Below are 20,407 nucleotides of genomic sequence, written 5' to 3' on the forward strand. Positions count from 1 at the left end.
GTGGATAATAGGATCGCTGTGACTAAATTCTCCAGGAACAGGGATCCAGAGCAAAAGAGAAAGAAGCAGAGCTGAGGCTGAAGCAGAAACCAGGGCAGGACTCCCAAGGCCCAGGTGGTGAAGGGAATTCGAGCAGGAAGCTCACCATGGGGGAATGCCCCCTCCTCCAGAAGACCTCTAGGAGGAAGAGTTGGGCAGCTCTTCTCCTCATTAGGCACCACTTCTTCACTGTGAGCAGCTCGGCATGACGACAACACTAGTTACAGCTGCTCTGGGGTCAGGGCACCAGCTGTATGGGTTGAAAAGCAGTATCTCCTGCATTTCTGATTGGTAACTGGGAATCTGACTGGTTACTGTCTCTGGGGTTCTTTCTGCCCCTCAGACTGAAACCCCACATGAGGAGATGGATGCAGCACATGGCATGATTTCTTGCTGGTATTGGCATATAAAAACTGCAATACAATATTACAAAGCTGGCAGTCACAGACTGCAGATACTGAACAAAGTCAATCAACAGGTAACACCACCTGGAATGGGATGTCAACCTTTAATACAAGTTTACTTTCAAAGGCATAGCATCCCATTACCATCTACATCACTGTACAACAGCCAAAGCCCGCTTCATGTTTCCGTTCCTAGCACAGTCAACTCAGTTGTAAGCACTCATTCTAGTCACAGTGAGGCAAATTTCCTGGTCAGGTGGTGGCACTGCACCACGCTGGTACACGTGATGCCTTGTGATGCTGAACATGACTTAAGACTGGTCTCCCCAGGACTGCATGCATCGTGATGCTGAGCAGGTGCAAGGGCCTGCCTTCTCCTCTTCATGTAGCTGGCATGCTTCTGCCCTGGAGGTCTTCTTTCTCCTCCTCCTACTCTCACCTCTTCCCCTCTGTTCACAACAGGGAGAACCAAAAGCCCTGGCTTTCCTCTGTAGCTCCCACACAGCAGCACTGCAATGCCATGGTGCCCGATGCCGAGGACTAACAGCTTGGTAGGGATGGGACTCAGTTTGCCCAGCTCTAGGCCCACAGGAGTGTCTGAAAGAAATGGTCTCCAGAGATAAACTTGCAAAAAGCCTCTCTGATGTTTAGAATGAGATACAGAGTGAAAACAATAAATAATGCAATTTTGTATTCATACAGTGAAGGGGAGGGAAGTAATATACAAAAAAGTTTGTAATTTTCACATCTCTTTCCAGATTTTCAGACAATTAGATCGGCAAGGTATTTTGAATAGCCCCTGAAAATTAACTTGAGTATAAACTATGCATTAAAAGGGAGCAAAGCAAGAGTCAGCACAAGCTTTTCCTTGGGTATCGCTCAGCGTGCTTTCACCGTTGCCCTGACAACCAGCCAGCTCTTGGCTCTTTGGCAATTGCTGCAGATGCAACAACTTTTAGATTTCTCATTATAATGTTATTATTGTTATAAGACATACACAAAAAAAGCTGAAGGAACAGTCGTGTCAAATTTAGCTTATGAACCCAGGTAAGGAACACTTAGAAAGTCTGACTGTCAACTAACTCCTAGTGACTGGGGCACAGCCTAATTTTAGAGCACTGTCAATCAGCAAAACTGTCTGTAGGTGCTTTGATTCCTCAATGGCAAGAAGCCTGTAACTACCTAGACAGTCAGATGTTGAAATGTGAGCCCCTGACCTGGATTTCTGAGCCTTGGACATATCCTTCTCTTCTGAGGCAGGACATATCCTTCATTTTCTGAGGATGTAGGTTAATATTTGTGCTAGTTGTCCCAGTGGCTATGTTTACTTATTTTGCAGAGCTTAAAAAATTCTTTGTGATCTAGTGTTTTGTACATAACAACCCTGCCTCAAGAATCCAGAAGACATTTTTAAAACTGTAAGACCCGAACCAAAATGAAACCCTAGATTTTTCCAAGGTACTAATGTACTTAAATTTAGTCTTCACCATTTCCTTTCTCCATCAACAAGCTTTTCTGTTAAATTAGAAGTCTGGCCATTGTCACCTTCTGGCCATCTTGGAAAATACAGTTATTTTAAGGGTTTATCCCAGGTAGAAATATTTCCAGCAATACACATAATAATCTAAATATAGACTGAAAGCAGCCCAAAGTAATGCTGCCTGTGTTTCTTTGTCTGTCACCCAGCCACCACTACAGTCTCCCCCACCTCCGCCCATCCATGAGAAAGAGAGAGCCAGTAATTGAAATGCTTCTGGGACATGTTATGCTCCCAACTGCTTTGGTGTGTACCTGGAGCCACTCCATCAGTTTCCCAATTTAGATGACTCCACGTTTAAATCTCTGCACGGGAAGAGTTTTTGGCTTTCTATGTGTTTCTGTCCTGCTCTGTCTGAATATACTTGAAGGCACAGTCCCTTCATGAGCCTAACACATCAGATACTGATTTATAATGTGCATTATAATGTGTGTTATAATAACTCTTGGCCAGAAAAAGCAGACATGAATCAGCTGCGACAACATGTCTTCTGCTAGCATGCGATCATCCACAGACCATTGGCACAGCCAGTGAGCAGCCACTCACTGGGGTTTTACATCTTTGCGGGTCTTAATGTTTAGATGTCATGTGCATGGAGAAGGCTTCATTTCACTCTCACCCTCTCTGAAGTAACCCAGTTACCCACACAGTCCATGTTCATTAGCATGCAAGCAAGCATACCATCCTGTCATTCTTCTCGCTCCTATTTATATTCATTACATTATTAACAGCTGTACTGTTTATCAAATAGAAGCTTTCACAGATCATGCAACAGAAAAGACAGATAAAGTGATCATTTCATTGTAACTTTTAAGCTCAATTGTTACACATCTGATTTAGAACCTAATGGGTTTATCAATACAGCAGAACAAACAAGACCAAAAACCTTCTGTCTTTTCAATTTGAAGTAAACCTCACAAAACCTGCCCTTTGTATCATGCTCACCAAAACATATTCTCCATCAAAACACCATGCAATTGAAAGGCTCTTGGCCAAGAAGCACAGAGGATGAAAAATAATCTGCTGATAAGTTTTAGTTAGGCAGACATTGCAATGCGAGTATGCTTCAGAGTTCAGTCTGCAATCAGTCCCTCATAGGAAGTCATTTCTTTGGTAGGATCCTAGGAAGAGTTACAGAGGGAAGAAATGTACTCAACAGCTATCCAAGTCGTCATATAGCCCCTCCAGTATCACCACTGCATTCTGACAATGGCCAGACTGATTACAGTCTCTGCATCTTCTGTGCAAAACAGGTTTGGGGCCACAGGATCCACAAGCTGGTGGTTCTTAGTGATGGTCACCTATTTCTCTGAGACATGGAATCCCATACTAAAGCCAAAAGAAGAACTTAGTCTCAAGCAATAATGGCAAACATCATCAGAACAATGTTAGGCTGAAGAAGAAATAATCACGTCTTTGTTCACATGTTAACGAAACAGAGACATGCCACTGCAAATTCTCATGCCTCTGTTCAAACTGATCACGATCGAGAAGGCATGAGGCATCAAGCTACCCAGACAGAAGTGACTCCTCACTGACTTCTAATCAAGCAAAACCTGAAAATGAAATACTGGGCAACCAGTATGCTAGACATATATACAAAAATGCTGCCCTGATTGTAAAATGAAGTGATAGAATTACTCGTGTTGGAGTCTATTTTTGGACTTCGTATAATGCACTAAGAATGAACACATTAAACTTCCTCTAAAGCTTAATTTCCCAGTGCATTATAAAATGATAGAAGATAGTATTGCCTGGTGATGTGCATGTTCACTACCACAATGAAGTACTACTTTCTCTCAAAGATAAGAATGCTATATGGGGGGAAAAAAGGGGCCCCAATGCTGCAAGAAAAGGGCATCGGAGGTTTTCACTGCACAGAAAGCATAGTGAGAAAACTGTGACTATTGTAGCAACTGCTTACAACACACCCCTCTGGATCATGCAGCCCGTTCAGAGTTCCTTACAGTTTGCAGGCAAAAAAGGATAAATGAGGACACGTTTCTATGAGGAATGATTTCCAGGGTCCTCACTGAGCAGAGTCCACTGGTGAACAGACCTTGCCTCACTGGTCTAGATCATGGTTTAACCTAGGGATGGAGACTTTCTGCTTTTCCGTTTGTACCACTGTCCCAGCACCTGGGCAAGAGGCTTTCTGCTTTTGTGCATCCCAGCTAAAACAACATGCTGCAGATCCTCTGCTGACAGCCTACTTTGTGCACAACCGACCTGCCCTGGGCTTTCTCCACTGGCATCCCATTGAAATATTGGTCAAATCAAAAATCTAAGTCCTCTCTGTAAAGGGATAATCAATCATCTGCATTCAGCATCTCGAAGTTAGCCTGTAACGTGCAGATGAATCTTTCAGTAAGCAATTCTGATCCCCCAACTCAATGGCATTTCCTTCATAAGGATGAAGATGTGACACATTTCTTCCACATTTCTTTCACAACCGCGTACAGACAGCAACATAGACCTCCAAAAATTGTTTGTTTACAATTTGCTACCAAAGTACTACACAAAGACATTCGGAATGAACCAAGGAAAGCATCCAAGTACTTGATAGTGAGGGATGGTGTAAGAACTTTAACAGAGTAGGCTAATAAAAAAAGAATGGATATATTAAGAAAAAGCAGAAGATGAAACTTCAGGTTCAAATAATTCAAATAAAGCTTCTCCTGAATGGCAAACAACCAAATCTGTTGAACACATGCTTTCTTTTAAGTTTGTAACTTTAAGCACGACCTTAAAGTTAGACACAAATTTAATTACTTTGCTCAGACAGAACTCTTGAGAGCTGTTCACCCAAAAGTGAAATGTGAAGTAGAGTTTAACAGACATGTTTTCAGGCTCTCTTAATTGTCACTGCCATAATTCAGTTTTCCCTTAATAACATGCAGTGACATATTCACATCAACACTGCATCCTACAGCTTTCAAGAAAAGCAGAGACTAGCAACTAAATACCTTAAAAATCACTGTCGTGTTCAAAGCAAGGCATAATCTGCAGAGAGTTATTATTTTATCATTACCACCATTGTCATTATTATTCTTTTTATTAAAAAGGCAGCAGATATAATCAGAAAGAAAAAAACTTTCAGGCATAAATTCTCCTTCCCTCAAACTATCATTTCCAATGCAAGGAAAGAGACACTGCAATTCATTACAGAAGAAATATTGGACTGTCTTGGAAAGCCCAGGGCCACCTTCAAAGACAGCACAAAGTAAAATGCCAGCAGAGACAGAGGAGCCGGGCAGCACGCTACCCCTGTCTCTGGCTGTTGAAGAAGCTGCATCTTGCAGCTAACACAAATGCAGTAAGTGGGGTGTTCGTTGGCTTTGCTCGGTGTTTGGGGGCAACGGGTATAAAAGCAAAGTCCTGCTTTGCAGTGCTTAGATGGATGACCAAAGCATGGTTATTTTTAACCAGGTCTTTCCCTCCATCATCCTGTGCCCCTCTTCCCCTCAGCCAGCACCCACCCGAAGGGAGACCGGAGGCAACCCTGACCACTGGCGAGTGAGGGGGGGGGGCATTACAGTGGGCATCCAGAGGGGACGTGCATGGAATTTGGGACTGCAGACCACCAGCTCGTGTCTGGATGCAGTGTGACAGTGCACCAACCACTCCATCCCTGGCAGGCACATCTGCCCAGTGCAGCACAGCCTCCCCACAGCCACCCCAAGAGAGTCAGCACCAGGGCAGTCCCTCCCTGGCCTGATTCTGGCCACCCATGCCAACTAATCCTACACGCATAGGATTTTGCAGCTGCAGCTTTCAAGGCCAGTGCAGACAGTGGCATGCATATTGGTTGTTACATTCAAGTCCTTGCTAAGCTCAGTTATCACAGATAATTGAATATTAGCCTTGTTCTCTATCATCTTCTCCACTTCAGTCCCCAGAAGGCAGAGTATAAGGAGGAATACAAAGAACATATTATAGAGCCAAAAAATACAGCACGCAAAAAAATGTCCCTCACACAAATTCATCCCACATTGTTTATCCTTGTGGATACAAGGACCTTGGAAACAAGGTCTCCCTTGTTTATCCTTAGGCATTTCTGTGCTAGTAATAGTTAATAGCCAGCCCTGGTTTCTCTTGTGTCCTGTTCTGTTCTTTTTCAGTTAGAAATGCCAAGGTTCATAAAATCAGAGGTCTCTACAATTAACTACTCTATGAGCACAGAACTCTGTACTGTTTTGCTCACTGCCCAACTGTCCCCATCAAAGCAATAATCAATAAGGTAAAGCAAAAGAGACAATATAAATGCTGCATGTGTGTGCATGTACTTCTCTATGCTCGCAAGGTGACAGAAACCGTGCTCAGCTTATTCTGTGGAGACAGATGAAGAGAGAAGTTCAGAACAGGACCTTGACAAAGTCATCCTCAGCGGCAGGTTCCTAACAGAGCCTCCAACCATTTGCAGCCTAGCACGTCTATCATCAGCTCAGCCTTCTATCTAGTGCACTTCTTTGCTTTCTCTGAATAGAGCAGCCCCTGGTCTGCTTGGCAAAACTACTGTGAGATGCTCCCAGTCAGCCCAGCTGATACAAGTGAGCCTTTCTTGGCCCATTTCTGCCTGAGGATGCTAAGTGCATACATGGTTTCTGAGGTTTGGACACAGTCTCTCAGGGATATTCTGGTACTCTCTCTCACTGAGATTATGAACATCTGTGTGGTCTCTTCATTCATGCAAGGAAATAGCTGCCTGCAAAAAAAAAATGCTTTCTCATACAAAAGAGCTGTAAACTCCTAGCTTAGGACTGTTTCCTGCTTCTTTTGTGCATACTTACTCTTCTTTTGGATAGCATATTTGTCACAACCAGCTCTAGTGTCCGCTAACCAAGGATAAAATAATCCACTTCTATTTCAGGGTTTGCAGTTCTCTAGATGTTTGAAGGGATAGGGACGTGCACTGGGGTAACTACAGTCTTTATATATATGCATGGGAGTACAGTTAAACTGAACAATTAAAATGTTCTAGTGACTTAATCAGATGAAAAAAAACCTTCTCCAGCTCCACTGAAGTCAAGGGAGACACAAATTGGTCATTCCTCATGGGCATCCTAGAACATACCACATTACACATTTGCAAATTTCTACTGTTGTGCAGTGACACTGAACATCAGCTGAGGATCTCTCCCTGGCTGCCCCAGTATGGCACAGAACAAGGTGTAAAGGATTGTCATTCAAATCAAGGAGCCACAGAGGATATCAGGAAGTTCAGGTTAAGCCTAGGCCATATTCCTCTCTTCATGCACTTGCTGTAGCACTTGGAGAGATTATCGTCATTGTTTCTAGTGAAGTCTATGCCTTCCGTGATCTCTCGTAAAAAAGGTATTCAAACAAAAATCCCAAACTGGCATGTTTTGCACTCCCCTTCCCAGTTTACAAGAGTGAAATGTAATTTGCACTAATTAGTCTGAAGTGATGGGAGCCTGAAATTAACTGCACACTGTAATTTAGAACCTGATAGCATTTTGTGTCTAACCCACACATTAGATACCAAGAGCTATATTCAGACTTCTTTTAGACATCTAAGTGTAGCATTGCAGCATCTAAAATTTAGGCTTCTCACCCCACTGGGGTGATTTAGATTATCTGAATTAGATAGTTCTGTGATCTTGGAAAAACAGAGAGTCAGGTACTTCTAATAGCCTTCAGAGGGCAGTTCAGTAAACCTAGACTGACAGTGCAGAGTCTGCGCTTTCTTATGAGATGATTCATTGAGCCCACAGGGTAAACCTTGTGATTCAGAGTTCTCTTTTGGCCTGTTACAGGGAGAAAGCAGATGCCTTTTATGAATTAGACTGTTAGACACTTTAATTGTCAGAAGAGGACACTGGGTCTGCCAGACCCCTCAGATGGAGTCCAGGACTCCCACTGACATATGGGTGATTTTTCTTCAAGCAGGGCATTGGCTGCTTATCCTGTCTTTGCTAGTGGTAGGGGGCTACAGTTTTATGTCATGCAAATTGTCAGCCGGGGCATCCAGTGAACATCGATCTTGGCTATACTGAATATTTGGTGTTGGGTGACAGGGGCATTGCGTCTGCAAGAGGCATTTCACCTGCTTTTCGCACTTGCTGATTGAGAGCCAAGTCTGTGCTCACCAGCTGCCCTGGATTCCCTTCCACTGACTTCATGGAGCACTCACCAGGCTTCTGCCAACACTGCTGAATCCTGGTGGAGATATATCCTTTCTTTTCTGTCTTCAGCTTCAACCGGTACTCCTACACCAGTTTGAGGAAAACGCAATTATTTGGCTGTTATACTCAAGGCATAACATTTTGATTGAGTTTTTATTATCAGCAGGCCTTGTCTGCTGCACAGATCCTCAGCTCTGGATTGCTCAGGGCCTCAGTAACGCTATGCAACTCTTTTTATCAAGGCTTATGTTTAGCTTTATAAACAAAGTTCATTCCCATCAACTCCAGTGCTGCAACTGCTTAACTAACAGGAATGGAGATAAACACGTGCTTAAATCCTTTGCTAAATTAGTGTCCCAGAGTGGAAGAGGATTAAGACTCATGTTCATTGACTGCATGTGATTTTCAACTATTGTAGGTTCTAGTGAACTTTCTCATTAGAAAGCACAGCAGGCCATTCACTTTGAAGAGCACTGTTTATTTTACTTCATTATATCAGAATGCAGTTTTATTTTTTCTGTTAGTCCATGAATTTGAGCCTGAACCTTTATATGGACTCTACTCAGCTTTCTCCATCTATGAAACCAGCAGCTTTCCATTTGCTCCAGGGATAAATAAACCACTAAACTCCAACCTGGAGTGAAATTTTCAAAATTAGAAACCTTCCCAGGCCTCAGCTGAGCCAGTTTGTCTTCACGCTCCTTGCCGTTCAGGGGAAAGCGGTGTGTGATATCCTGAGCTGCGCAAGGTATTTCAGGACTGCAGTACTGAGCGTAATTGCAACAGTTAAAATGCCTACTTAGCCATTCCTAATTGAATATGCAAATTGAAAAACCTACATTAACATCTCAGAAATGTGTGATTCTGTACCCACTAGTGTTTATTTGCAGTTTGAACAGTTTGTTTCTAGAAGAAGAAGAAGAAAAAAAAGCCTTCGAGCTTGTCCATTAAATTATTCTACCAACTGTCACCTTAATAAAAAGTCTGCAGTTATTAATAAAAGTACTTTAAACCACTCACCAGAAATTGCAAATTTAAGAACAAACTCCCTTCCCCCAAGGTTTCCTTGGAAAGGTTCTCAGATTCACTGACAACCTCAAATACATCTCTCTCATCCTACCAATATTGCTGTATGCAGTACAGCAGAACCTAACATGAGTATGAATGTAAATTTTCAGATCTGAAGGTGAGGCGGAACAGGATGGATTTGTTCTGTGATAAAATGTGCCAAAAGATGGTACAGGAGTTCTGACAAAAGCTGAAATTCTAAGTAAACATTTGTCTTTTTGTGTATTTATAAACAAGTGGTGTAAATTAAGAAAGAAACCAGGAAGAAATAGAGCACGTGATTTATAGCAAATGGGGGGAAAATGAAAGAGCATTGTAAAGCAGAAGAGATAACCATCTCTTGTGCACCATACAGCAAAATATCAACATTTATCTGAAAAGGTAATTTTAGGTCAACAGGAGTCAAGAAAGTAACAATGTATTACCAGCCTCCGTCATCACAGTTCCTCAGCTGAAAAATGAGACTTCTAATGGAAGAAAACAAATGACAGTAGAAATCTCCTCTCACACACAGGTAAAACTTATAAACTCAGGAATAAATTATGAAGTTAAACTCATCAATCTGCATCATACAAGTAAAGATTAATTGTGACATCAGGTTAATAAGATGATACAATTTAAGGCATTTGGCTGTTGTCAAAGCCTTCCTTATGTGGATTTTGCTAACTCTGCACCTCTAGCTTACTGGGTTGCTATCTAGAGCTCATCCAACTGGAATTGGCACAGTTTATGTCCATTTGTTCTAAGCAGGAAACACAAATTAAACTACTGCTAGACTTAAGCCATGACTGTCTCAAGTGCGGGGCAAATGAGGTAAACATCAAACTGAGACCCAGAACATAAGTGCTAGTGAAAGCCTGGAACTGGCTTTTTCATTTGTGAGGAAAAGTTTGTTTGGAGACGAACTTTCACTTCACAGCACAGCTATCAGCAAGAAGGAGAGGGGGGAAAGCTGCTACGCTTCTCCTATTTCCGAACTGGGAAAGCAGATCACTGTGATCACAGTCACTGTGATTATCTCCAGTTTAAAAACAAACAAACAAACAAAACATTTCCTTGAATGGAGAAAGACAGAAAGAAAGCAGGAGAGGAAACAGAGAGAGCTATCACAGTCAAAGTTTTTTGAGATATCTCTGTGATTTTTGCTGGTGAAGAGAAAGATTACTTATCTCATCCAAAATGAGCAGTTTGATCTTGTCTATGTGGAAGTACAAGCAGTTAGTAGTTCAGCCACCAGCACGCAGGCTAGCCAGGCTTCCTGCTCATATGTATCTTCCACTAGACGGTGACAAATTTTTATTTGGGGTTTTTTTCAGCAGCAAAGTCATTCTTCATTTCTCACAAACTCATCAGAAAGTCCAAATAGTACTCAGCTGGTGCTGAACAGGATAAACAGTACTTCCAATCTTTCAAAAGTTGACAGTATCCTTGTTCCAGCTGATCAGTCCTCTATGGTGGTGCTTCCATCCTGTTCCACAAAGAAAAGTAACACCACCAAACTGACATCAAAAAGGGGTCTTCCATGTGGATAATGAGGAAGGAATAAAGGCATTATATCCCACAAGGCATGTCTCTGTCTTTCCATTTTGGAATTAGCCCCCAGACTTTTCATTCATCTATTTGGATGCCCAAGAGAACAATCCCACCATCCTTCTTCCAGTCTTCTTCTTCTAAAGTTGTCTTGAGGACAACTTCTTAAGCCAGGTAATAAGCACCCCTACCCGATGTGATACTAGACCTGGTGGTCACCAATGCAAGTGAGCTCATTGGGGATGTCAAGATGGGAGGTAGCCTGGGCTGCAGTGACCACGCGCTGGTGGAACTAACGCTACTGAGGGAAATGAGAATAACGAAGAGCATAGTCAGGACTCTAAATTTTAGGAGGGCAAATTTCCAACTCTTCAAGGAGATAGTCAGAAGGACTCCCTGGGATACGGTCCTCAGGGACAGGGGAACAGAACAGAGCTGGCAGGTCTTTAAAGATGTATTCCAGAGAGCGCAAGAGCTCTTGATCCCCAAGTGTAAGAAGTCGGGCAGAGAAGGGAAGAGACCGGCATGGCTGAGGCAAGAGATGCTGGTCAAACTAAGGAAGAAGAGGGAACTGCACAGGCAGTGGGAGCAGGGACTGGCTTCCTGGGAAGAGTATAGGGAAGCTGCCTGATTGTGTAGGGATGGGGTCAGGAAGGCCAAGGCACAGCTGGAGCTGAACTTGGCAAGGGATGCAAAAAATAAAAAGAAGGGCTTCTACAGGTATGTCAGCCAGAAAAAGATGGTCAAAGAAAGCGTATCCCCGCTCATGAGCGAGACCGGCGAACTGGCAACAGCAGATGAGGAGAAAGCTGAGGTACTCAACAATTTTTTGCCTCAGTCTTCACTGGCAACCTCTCTCCTCACCCCTCCCGAGTCGATGAATGGCATGAAAGAGACCAGGAGGGTAAAATCCCTCCAGCTGTAAGGAAGACCAGGTTCAGGACCTCCTGCAGAACCTAAATGTACAGAAGTCCATGGGACCTGATGAGATGCATCCCAGAGTCCTGAGGGAACTGGCTGATGTAGCTGCCAAGCCACTCTCCATGATATTTGAAAAGTCATGGCAGTCAGGGGAAGTCCCCAGTGACTGGAAAAAGGGAAACTTTGTGCCCCTTTTCAAAAAGGGTAGAAAGGAAGACCCTGGGAACTACCGACCTGTCAGCCTCACCTCTGTGCCTGGGAAGATCATGGAACAGATCCTCCTAGAAGCTATGCTAAGGCACATGGAGGCCAGGAAGGTGATTCGAGGCAGCCAGCGTGGCTTCACCAAGGGCAAGTCCTGCCTGACCAACCTAGTGGCTTTCTATGATGGTGTAACAACAAGGGTGGACAAGGGAAAACCAATGGATGTCATCTATGTGGATTTTTGTAAAGACTTTGACACGGTCCCCCACAACATCCTTCTCTCTAAATTGGAGAGCCATGGATTTGATGGGTGGACCATTCGGTGGATAAGGAATTGGTTGGATGGTCGCAGCCAAAGGGTAGTGGTCGACGGCTCAAAGTCTGGATGGAGACCAGTGACGAGTGGAGTACCTCAGGGGTCTGTACTGGGACTGGTGCTGTTCAATATATTTATCAATGACATGGACAGCAACATCAAGTGTACCCTCAGCAAGTTTGCAGATGACACCAAGCTGAGTGGTATGGTTGAGACACCAGAAGGATGGGATGCCATCCAGAGGGACCTGGACAAGCTGGAGAGGTGGGCCTGTGTGAACCTCATGAGGTTCAACAAGGCCAAGTGCAAGATCCTACGCCTGGGTCGGGGTAATCACTGGTGTCAATACAGGCTGGGGGATGAAAGGATCGAGAGCAGCCCTGCTGAGAGGGACTTGGGGGTACTGATAGACGAAAGGCTGGACATGAGCCGGCAATGTGCACTGGCAGCCCAGAGGGCCAACCGTGTCCTGGGCTGCATCAAGAGAAGCGTGGCCAGCAGGTCGAGAGAGGTGATTCTGCCCCTCTACTCTGCTCTGGTGAGACCTCACCTGGAGTACTGCGTTCGGCTCTGGAGCCCTCAGCACAAGAAGGACATGGAACTCTTGGAGCGGGTTCAAAGGAGGGCTACAAAAATGATCCGAGGGCTGGAGCACCTCTCCTATGAGGACAGGCTGAGAGAGTTGGGCTTGTTCAGCCTGGAGAAGAGAAGGCTGCGGGGAGACCTGATTGCAGCCTTTCAGTACTTAAAGGGAGCCTATAGGAAAGATGGGGACAATCTTTTTAGCACAGTCAACAGTGACAGGACGAGGGGTAATGGTTTTAAACTAAAACAGGGTAGGTTTAGGCTGGATATAAGGAAGAAATTCTTTACAATGAGGGATTTGAAACACTGGAACGGGTTGCCCAGAGAGGTAGAGGAGGCCCCATCCCTGGAAACATTCAAGACCAGGTTGGACAGGGCTCTGAGCAACCTGATCTAGTTAGCGGTGTCCCTGCTCACTGCGGGAGGGTTGGACTAGATGACCTCTAGGGGTCCCTTCCAACCCAAAACTTTCTATGATTCTATGATTCTATGAGTTCAACTTCTTTGCTCTCTATTAAGTCAAACCAATTCCCATCGAAACTCACAGCTTAGTGCTCTCGTATTGTGGCTCATCTTATCACTCCAATTTATTTCAGTGCTTTTAGAAACCATAAGCATTCTGTGGTATCTTAATTTCAGTATATTTACAAAAGGCCAAGTCTGGTCTTTTCCAAGATTCCTGCTGACTGTCACTGGAACATGGACAGGCAGATGGAATAGCACTCCTTTTCCTCACACTCAGTCCTGAGGATGATAACATTTGCAAGTATTTAACCACAAGGCTTGGAACAGAATGAAAATTAATACAAATCTGTAATTTATAGTAATGTTCATTTAAAAAATGTTTCATTTGTAGGGTTACCAGCATCTTCAGACTCAACCTCAAGCACCAAGGCTTCACTCAGTGGCATATTCAGTCCTGGAGAATTTGAAAAACACTCATTGTTTACATCTTTGCATGTGCTGATTCTTACCTTGATACACTGGAAATATTTGAGATTAATTAACTCTACTTTCTTTACATGGTAATTCTACTTGTTTGTCTCCAACCACTGCCTTCAAATAGATTGTCTGATAAATGTACAGAGCGATGTCTGAAAACCATTAAGCACTAATCGCTCATTTTCAGCATAGATCAACAGCATTCAAATTTAGACAAATCAGAGGGTGAAAGAGCTGCCAAGAAAATTCAACAACAAAAGAACAAAGACTGAAAAAATAAAATTAACTCACCAGCTATGCAGAGAACCACACTGTGAGATGCCTCCCCCACATGACATTGTCACAGCCCTGTGTATCCCAGAGGGCCTGACAGCCAACCTCATCCAGGGCTCCTACTCATGGGCCCAGGAGCTCCACTTCAGCTTGGCCTAGAGACGTCAATGCCACCCCAGCAATGCCAGAGTGGGTCTCCAGCCCTGACTCTAGCCCTGCCTCCTAGGTGGACCTCATCCCTATGCTGTGGTAGTTCATCTCCTGGATGGATCTCTGAGACGGATGTTCTAGCTTGTCCCCTGCTCCCTTTCTGGCCCCATCTCCTTGCTGGACCCCCAGGGTGGACCCTGGCTCTAGCTCATCCCTGTACTGCATTAGGAGAGGTCAATGGACTCCATTGCGCCCCCCAGCTCTGCCTGCTGAGCTCGGGCCCTGCAGGTCTTTGCATGCCCTTCAGAGAGGACATTGCTGGCACTGGGGTGACCTCAGCACCCATCTCCCCAGCCCTTCAGGAACATCCAGCGCTTGCAGTGCCCTGACAGAGTTTTCTAGACTTGAATACACTAACCCTGAGCTGCACACCTTCCTTGAACAGTTTAAATTATCCATTTAGAAGCCATGAAAAATGACTCCTTTTGTTTCTTTTTCCCAGTTAGACTTTTATAACATTTTGAAACACAGCAGCATCAGGATGTTTTCTTCACTTCGTTTTACATTTCTCAGCATCATGTCTGTAGCAACAGGCTGCAGTCAGGGTACGATGTCTGTAGTATCTATTTCATCCAAGTGTGCGTTATATGGACTTGAGGTTTACACAAAAGTTGCAAAAATAACAACAAAAATGAAAACTGAAAGGAGGAGAAAGGTCCTCTAAAAACTCTACAAAACTAGGCAGTCAGACACTTCCTTCTGAAACCACCTGCACCAAAAGCTTCTGTGTCTCCAGAACTTCCCAGAATAAATTTACCCACTGTTTTTCCTTGTTCTCCAGCCCACTTGCTTTTTCAGCCCCCCCTCATCAGCTCCAGCACATTCACATGCCCCTGCCCAGAGCAGGCAGCTTGTAGGTTTCTATGGTCAACAGCCCGGCATGAGGAGGTGTTGCTAACACTCACAATGAGTCCCAAAGCAGGGTGAGCTGCCACAGAGCACTGGAAGATGCAGGAAGGAGAGTACTGTGCCTTACTTGCTACCCTGTAGTCCTTCCTTGTAGTTCTTGCTAATAGCAGCATCTTGAAATGTGAAACAGCTTCCGAATTTGTTTACGGTTCTGTTTTCATCACTCACCTAGGTCACGTACAGTCTATAGGGGTAACTGGAATATTTGGGCTGTTGTGACTTCAGACTAAGATGTTTATGTAACAAACCTGTATTTTTACTTTAATGCTACTACCAGCAAGATCTTGTATGGTAATATCACAGTACTATTACAGGAGAAAAACAAAATATTAAAATTAAGGCTGTGGACCTACAAACTCTTTACAGAACATACAGCTTCATTCATGCACCATTACTTTACTACTAGTTAAGAACACAAAGAAATATGTGAATCAAAGAACAGTATCTATTTTCCTTCCAAACCTTTTTAGTGGCACAGAATCTGTCACTATGAAAAACTGAAATGGTTAGGCTTTCAATAGAGTAATAGAGTGACTAGACTTTTTAATACACGCAGACTCTCTTTTCCAAAATTACAAATTTAAAATTCAACTTCTAAGCTTGCACACTTGGGATTTTAAAAAATTCTGGGCTGATTTAAGAGTCTCATTGAATTCAGAATACATCTCCTGGTTAAGAAGTACAGTTTGCTTAGCTCTCTTGACTTGCCAAAGTTATTAGAGAGTGTTATCAAACACAGATGTGTCATGGAAAATGTTTGCCAATTTCTGTTTTTTAAGGATGTTTTATTCTTCGCTGTCTTTGTGTGGCAAGCATGAGAATAAGCAGTAAATAATATACCAAAGCTGAAATCCTACTAGTTATTATAAATTTAATAGAAAAGATACAAGACAAAGAACATTCACCACTTACAATTTAAAAGTATGATTAAAAACTTAGCCGTACATGTTAAAATTCATTGTTCAAAAGTATATGTACAGGCATGGAGGTTCTACCAAATATATGACTTGAGGCATTGGAAGAACTAGATGCTAAAATATTTCCCATTGTTCTAGGTACATTTTCTCTGTACTAGCCCAAGACTAAGTCAGCCTAAATAAAAAATATACCCATTATCAAAGCAAGTTCCAACATGATACAATTTTTGTGCAGGTAGGTTTTCATAGAAACTATTTCCATTAATTGAAAAAGTGGATATCCAGTGTAAACAGACCTCTTCAAAGGATGAACTGTGCTAATCACATCACTGTCATTAGCTGTTGTGAAGGAGCAATGCACTCCGTGTGATCCAGGAAATCTTGTTCTCCAAAAATGGATGCTGACATGGCAGGTATTGAGTCCATGCAGATCCAAATCTCAGCTGCTTCTGAAGAACTACGTAAATGCTCCATGCTGGGACCACCCAGCTGGGATTCATCTATTTCATGACACATCCAATCTGTGCTGATAAAAGAAACAGTTCTAATTTAAGATGCTTACACAACAAGGGTGGATAGAAAATAGGCTGTAGAGAAGATACAGTGTATCTTTGATTGCCTTTACGTGGTTTCACCACAAGGAAACTTTCCCTTTACGAAAACAGTACAGAAAGTATGCAGCCTTTCCAATCACAAAGACCTTATCAGAACAGAAATATTTGCATTCTAGAAGAAAACATAAACACTGAGTAATTTCTGGGACTGGTGGGCTCAATTCTTCACTGTTGTCAAGTTGAATTAGCCTTAAAGGACCTACCTGAATAACTACACCTCAAAGGTAACCACAAGCTTCTCAATAAATTTGCACAGAGGACAAAGACCCTAAATGATGTTTTTTCTACTGTTCATGTCATCCTACTTCTGTAGTCTACACAACTAATATTTTCCTAATTCCTAGTGGAATAGACGGCAAAAATTTCTTTCAAGTCTGCTTTACTGCCTTTAAAGACTGAGCAGCTGGGGAAGTCCTCAAGTATATACGTGTTTGAAAATTGTATATCAGAACCAAAGAGTGTTACTATAGAACAGCTTCTCAATACCTTCTCCTTGATAAGACTTTTCACAGGGGAAATTCTCCAATGTTTTCTTGACGGTCTCAAACAAGACTGCTCTGCCTTGTTCTGTGGCTAAGCCTGGCTAACTTCTATAAAAGGGTATCATCTAACTTGTCTACTGTCTGGATATTAGGCTATTTATTCACATTCTCTCCAAAGTCAACAGAAAGCTAGGCACTGCCAGAAGGCAACTCATCCTCTCCTCAAACAAGTGTTTCAGACAGATTGGTTGGATCACCACCTGCGGCTGTCTCCACGGGTAGCCTAGGCAGCGGGACTCCACCAGGCACCTGCAGTGTGAAATGCATGCCTAACATAGGTATCCAGTGCCAGCTGAGATTGCCTGTCATGTCCTGTCTGAATGCCTCTCCAGAAGGTCCCTGACTCTCCTACAGCTCCTACAGTCTTTTCTACCAGCCTCACATGGATACCTCAGACATCCTACAATGTCTCAAACTACACTACATGTCTGTACTTTGGCAACTGAATCATCCTCTGTTCAGATGCCAAATGTTTAATATTTGGTGTAATCTATTACATGTGGATACGGGAAGATTATATCCACTCTGCATCTTTCCAGTTGACAGAACTACCAGGACACGTTTGGTTTTAAATAAGGGTTGTCATAATATTCTGGCCAGCTACACAGCTGAGCATGCACAAATACACATTGCAAATCACAGAATCACAGAATCACAGAATGGTAAGGGTTGGAAGGGACTTCTGTGGATCATCTAGTCCAGACCTCCTGACAAAGCAGGGTCACCTACAGCAGGCTTCACAGGACCTTGTCCAGGCGGGTCTTGAATATGTCCAGAGAAGAAGAATCCACAACCCCTCTGGGCAGCCCGTTCCAGTGCTCCGTCAACCTCAGAGGGAAGAAGTTCTTCCTCATGTTCAGGTGGATCTTCCTATGTTTCAGTTTGTGCCCATTGCTCCTTGTCCTGTCACTGGACACCACTGAAAAGAGTTTGGCCCCATCCTTCTGACACCCACCCTTAAGATATTTCTAGGCGTTTGTGAGGTCCCCTCTCAGCCTTCTCTTCTTCAGGCTAAACAAGGGGAATTCCCTCAGTCTTTTCTCGTAGAAGAGATGCTCCAGTCCCCTAATCATCCTCGTAGCCCTCCGCTGGACTCTCTTCAATAGCTCCTCATATTTCTTGAACTGGGGAGCCCAGAACTGGATGCAGTACTCCAGATGGGCACTAGGCAGAGTAGACGGGGAGGAGAACTTCCCTCGACCTGCTGGTCACACTCCTCTTAGTGCACCCCAGGATACCACTGGAATTCTTGGCAAATAGGTCTTGGGTTTTCTGTCCCCCATCTTCTCCTCATTTGCACAGTCTCTAGGCAATCCATTAGCAAACTCTTAGCCAGGCTGTCTCCTTCTCCTTCGTATCTTCCAGCAACTCTTCACTTCTCTTAAATTTATTGCCATTAGAAGCAGTAGTACTGGTACCATCATGGTCGTGACTGACATCAGCACTGCTTTTGTTGTTGCGGTAAAGAAGTTATTGTAGTCTTTGTCACCACTTACTTGTGCTAACGCCTAGAAAGTTCAATTCAAAACAGTAACCTTGTTGCGCTAGTTTCAAGAAACAGTACCTGCCCTGTAGAGTCCAAGATCTAAACAGATAAGGAGACAGAAAGTAGAAGAAAAAAGATAATTAGAACACAGACATCCATCCTCATAAGCAGTGTCTTCATCATAATTTTTGTTGAAATAATTTCTCTTGAAAAGTTAGTGAGGCTGTAAATGTTATTAACTGTGCTAATATAGGTCCTCCAGCATGCAGCCGTACCATCAGAGCCCCTGCATGAGATTTCCAGCAAAAAGGGGGACTCTGTTGCTAGACCTGCCATTCAACTCTGGATCCACCTACCACTAGTCCATCCCAGTATACGGTCAAGCTGTGAAGACAGATTCTTTAAAAAATGAGCCAACAAACAGAACTCTACATGTATCCTAAGAAATTCTTTATCCATGGCAGGATTTAATATAGTTCACAATGTAAAATAATTGATCAACATTAAAAGACAGTAGTAATGTAATACAGGGGTAAGCATATCTTTCATCTGAGTATTTTTAATTTAGTGGCTTAATTTAATATTTTAGGAAACTAATTTAATATTCTTTGCTTCTGTGTAGATCCATCAGTGTGTTTTAATCATTCTGTTTGATTTTCCATTTTCCATTAATTTCCATCAGACTAACACTGCTCTAAGATTTCGGTAGTCTAAACTGCTTTTTTTTCTTGTTGATTTATAATTTAAATTTAAAATTTGGTTTTTAACCTGATACTTAAATCATTGGTATATGGTACTGGAGTCAGATCTCTGTTACAGGAGACAATTATCTTCCTCTTTTCAGAGATCATCTTTTAGCCCTCCCAAAAACATTATGAAAATGCATAGGCTGAAGCTAACTTCTTTACTCTGAAATGAGCTCTCTGAACATCCATGTAGGAAAGGAGGGGTCCTCCTGACGTATTGCTCAATCCTGTGAGGATTACAGAAGTAATTCACACTGGATTTTAGACTCACAAGTCTTCAACATCCTCATCTACAATTATTATCTTACTCCACGTCTTACCTAACGTAAGTGAACACAGTCACAAAAACATCACCTATAAGCATAACAGAATCCCTACACCAATTGATCTCAACTAAACAAAATGCAGATAAATATATTAACTATCTAAAAAAGTAGATTCGTGGATGAAGATGCTGTTTCAAAGCAAGAAGCAAATGGTGAGTAGGAAAGTTTAGATCGCTATAATTAAAATTGACTGGACCATTGTGAGAAGACCTAATTTACTAAATTGTTCAGATTTACCTCCATGGGATTCTGCAGCAAGATATAAATGGTTTTAGCCTTTCCCAGGCTCTTTCTCCAATTTCTGTTGCTCTTCCCATTCTATTCTAACCTGTTTTCAGCAGTGGAAGGTAGGTTCTAGGTTCTACATTCTGTAGCAGAGCCACTGAGAGCATCTGCCTTGTCTCCCTGAAGAAGCATGGAGCCCAAGTAGCCTGTAGGTGTCTGAAGCTGTAGTTACAGGAAAGATCCTGCTCAGCTTAGTTCTCAGCTGGAACATGCTCATGGAGATGGACACTTTTTGCTAAAATCCATGTTTAGGTTCCAGGCACATGGGGTGAAGATTTACTTCAAGAAAAGATAATCAAATATTTCACTGGACAGAAAATCACATGGTTATTCCTTGAGTGTCTTATTGAAGACAAATGAATTCTGTAAGTTAAGGTGTCCTGTCTCCTTCAGAAATATCCACCTAA

Source organism: Opisthocomus hoazin, chromosome 1, assembly GCF_030867145.1.
Source record: "Opisthocomus hoazin isolate bOpiHoa1 chromosome 1, bOpiHoa1.hap1, whole genome shotgun sequence".
NCBI classification, from domain to species: Eukaryota; Metazoa; Chordata; class Aves; order Opisthocomiformes; family Opisthocomidae; genus Opisthocomus; species Opisthocomus hoazin.